Raw genomic sequence first — 4096 nt, 5'->3', positions numbered from 1 at the left:
AAAAAAAAAAAAAAAAAAAAAAAAGAAATGATGGGGTCATGAGGGCTCTGACCTCAGGAGGGTCTTACTGAAATAATGGTCATTGTAGGAATGGCTTTGTTACAAAAACAAGGTCTGACTTGCTTTGTCTCTCCATGCCATGATGCAGCAAGAAGCCTTCCCCAGATTCTAGCACCATGCTCCTACACTTCCCAGCCCACAGAACCATGAACCAAACCAGCCTTTATCTTGTATGAACAACCCAGTCTGTGCATTCAGCTACAGCCATAGAAAATGAAGTAACATAGGGTACAGGGCTTATTTTTTATGATATGGTGAAAACATTCCAAAATTGACTGATGGCTGGAAAAGTAAGTGGGGGTAGAGTGCTTGCTTCATGTGTGCAAAGCCCAGGATTCCATTCCTAGCACTACAGAAAAGAAGAGAAAATGACAACAGTCATGGTTGCACAATCCTATGAGTACACTAAAAGCATTGTACATGTTGAAATGGGTAAATTTTATGGAATATGAATTATATGCCAATAAAGCTATTCAAAAATCCTTAAGGAGCTTCCCCTTACACCTACAATAAAAGTCACCACCATGCCCTATGAGATCCTGTATGATTTGTTCCCTGACAACTTCTCTATGCTTTCTCCAACTCTCTCCACACTCCAGCCACACAGGCTGCGTTCCAGGCCCGAGTAAGCCCAGCACTTTTCTACCTCAGAGTTCTCATGCCTGATCCCTTAGCCTTGAAGGCTTTTTCCCCAATCTGCATGGCTCCTTGCACATCACCTCTCTTCAGAGAACCTTTGCCACTGTATCTAAAGGAGCTGCTCCTTATCACCTCTTTGGGCCTCCACCATCACATCATCCTGAAATTATTTTAGGTACTTTCTGTGTCCTCCTGAAGAAAGTAACTTCATAAGGGCAGTGACCTTTTCCACAGTATATGCCTAACACCTAGGATTGTGCCTGGCAGCAAGCAGGTACACATTAAGCATTGATGAATGAATAGACAGAGGTCACTGACAAGGGTACCCCAAACTAGGTGGTTCATGAATTTTTTTAAACAAGAGAAGGAATGCACAATGTACAAATGAGAACATTCTCCATAGGATAAATGATTGGACCAAGGCCTATGTCTTTGAAATCTCAACTACATGAAATGTAAGGTAAGGTAGAAAACAAAAGGTGGCAGCATGATGTGGTCCTAAGGGCTGTCTTTCAACAACAGACATGACATTTGGTGGCGCTAAGAGTTCCAGACACACTGGCTGATGGGTGCCTAAGACTCAGATTAGATGGTCTGGCACATGACTCAGAAGGGGGTATTAGTATTAATACTAATACTAAGGGGCTGGGGTGTAACTCAGTGACAGAGCACCTGCCTAGCATGCACAGGCTTGGGTTCAATATCTAGCACCATATAAAAAGGCCCCATTAAAGAATAATAAGTTTATTAATTTGGAGTCTGTTTATACTTATCATTTCTTGTCCTGTTACTTTTAGAAATGTTTAATAATTTCATTAAAATCAACATTGTCAATAAATTATTTATTTTCCTGGGAATCAAAGAGGCCACTCACATGCATAAGACTGTGTGCATGCTCAGGAAAGTCCTAAGAACACTCTAACCTCTTACCTCACACCACATGCAAACATTAACTTCTAAGAGATATATAGTTTTTTAGGTTTATCATCCTTCAGAGTTGATTTTTGTGTGTGGTATAAGGTAAAGGTCCAACTTCATTCTTTTGCTTGTGGATAGCCAGTTGTCCCAGCGCCATTTGATGGAGACTGTTCTTTGCCCTTTGAATGATCTTGGCATTTGTTTCACAACAAATTAACTGGCCATAGATGTCAGGGTTTATTTCTAGACTCTCAATTCTAGTCCACAGATCTCTAAATCTGTCTTTTTATCCATACCACAATACTTTGAATATTATACATTTTGCATTAAGTTTTGAAGATTTTGAGTCACCTGAATTTCCATATGAATTTTTGAATCAGCCTTTTCATTTCTGCAAAACGTCCAGCTGGAATCTTGGCAGGAACTGTGTTGAGTCTATCAGTTGATTTAGGCAGGTCTGTGTGTTCCTTGGGTATGCTTGCCCAATCACAGTCAGTCACTCCAACCAAGCCAGTCAAAGAACAACAATGGCTAACACTTGTTATTCACCTTGTTCCAAGTACTGTGCTGAATGCTTCACGTGGATCATCTCATCTAATCCTTACAATTATCCCAGAAGGCAGGTATTATTATTATTACTATTATTACTATTATTATTATTATTATTATTATTAGATGAGGAAACTGAGATGCAGAGAAATCACTTGACTTATACAAGGTGACAGTCAATTAATGGCAGAGGCTGGGTTCAGACCTAGGAAGGGTCTCACTCCAGAGCCCCTAACTTTCTCAACACAGAATATACAAAGAAATCCTCTAAACTCATTTTGAAAAGATGAGTAGCCAGCAGAAAGATGGGGAAAGGATGTGAACAGACAGTTCATCAAAGAGGAAAATGCAACTGGCCAATAAATATGTAATATGATGCTCTATCGTACTATAATCAGGGGAATGCATAATAAACAATGAGATATTGTTTTGTCTATCATATTTGGAAAATATTGATAAGAAAAATCTAGTGTTATTGTAGCAGGTCTGAGAAAAAAGGTCTTATTGCAACAATATCAGTGGCAGTACATAACAGCACACCCACTTTGGAATACAATTTGACAAAATTTACTGAGATGTAAAATACACATACACTTTGCCCTAGCAGTTTCATTACACATAGGTACAAAGGACATGGACAAGAATGTTCACTGTAGCCCTATTTGTAATTGTGTAAAAAGGGGGGAAAAAACTACATATCTGCCAGTGAATAAATGTCATTATTGGCCATGGCCAAATCCATACTACTGGAATGCTAGTTCTAAGAGGCACCAGTCTGTGCTCTATCTCCCCAGTGCCTAAAACAAGAACTGTCACAGAGGGCTGGGGATGTGGCTCAAGAGGTAGCGCGCTCGCCTGGCATGTGTGCGGCCCGGGTTCGATCCTCAGCACCACATACAAAGATGTTGTGTCCGCCGAAAACTAAAAAATAAATATTAAAATTCGCTCTCTCTCTAAAAACAAAAAAAGAACTGTCACAGAGGTGGCACTCAGATGTTTGCTGAATGCATACTGTAGCATACGAAGCAGCAGTCAAAAACAAGCTATATATGTACATATGAAAAAGCCCTGCACATGTAATGGAAAACAAAAAATACCAACTAATCTTCAGAAAAAGATTTATAGAATAAATTGACAGAACAGCACAAAAAAACTAACATACTCCACAGCCTACTGTAGTTCCCTCTTGGGGACATTGTTAGATTTCCTCAACAAAGGACTTCACATATTCATATTTTAAAAATAATATAATTTCTAGTCATGCTTAACCTGATCAAGTGTAATATAGACTACCTTGTTATTCTTGAGGGTATATATATTCTGAGTGGGTAGTCCCTATTAATCACTACTGTTTGGTTTTAATAGTTTGATTTACTACTCACGCTTTACTGAGGAAGTTTCTTTCAGTGCATCCTCCAGATTAAAATCATCAGAGTCTCCAGATCCTAAAAAGAAAAAGAGAATTTAAAAATTTAACTATCTTTGCATGAAACAAAATAATACTGAAATATTTTCTTGACATAGTAATTTCTCTTTAGAAAATAAAGGGATAAGAAAGATAAGTCTCTACAAATGAAAACCAATAGTGAGAGTAATATGCTTACATTAAACAAAATAGACTATAAGTCTAATACTATAAAAACAGACAAAGAAGGTGATTATATAATGAAAAATGCTAATTAATCAAGGAGTTACAATGACTGTAATATATATGCAACTAACATTAGAACATCTCAATTTTAATGGGAAATATTAATAGATATGAAGAGGCTGTAATACAAAAATAGGAGACCCCACTTTTGACATTGAACAGATGAAGTAAACAGAAAATCAATAGGGAAATATTGGACTGAAACTACATTTTAGATCAAATAGATCCAACAATATTATAGAACATTCCATCCAATAGCAAAAAAAAAAAAAAAAATAC

The 4096-nt window shown here is 37.5% G+C and overlaps 1 long non-coding RNA gene across 1 annotated transcript in view; it reads right to left on the bottom strand.

Moving 5' to 3' along the window:
- LOC125614343 overlaps positions 1-3613 on the bottom strand; it is a 15349-nt gene extending 11736 nt beyond the window's left edge. Inside the window, exon 1 of the long non-coding RNA XR_007344948.1 lies at positions 3549-3613. This is a non-coding gene — a long non-coding RNA (uncharacterized LOC125614343). The remainder of the gene's footprint in view (positions 1-3548) is intronic.
- Between the last annotated feature and the right edge of the window lie 483 nt (positions 3614-4096).

Source organism: Marmota marmota, unplaced genomic scaffold, assembly GCF_001458135.2.
Source record: "Marmota marmota marmota unplaced genomic scaffold, marMar, whole genome shotgun sequence".
Lineage (NCBI taxonomy): Eukaryota > Metazoa > Chordata > Mammalia > Rodentia > Sciuridae > Marmota > Marmota marmota.
The sequence above is the reverse complement of the archived record's forward strand: the minus strand, read 5'-3'. Positions and strand labels throughout refer to the sequence as shown.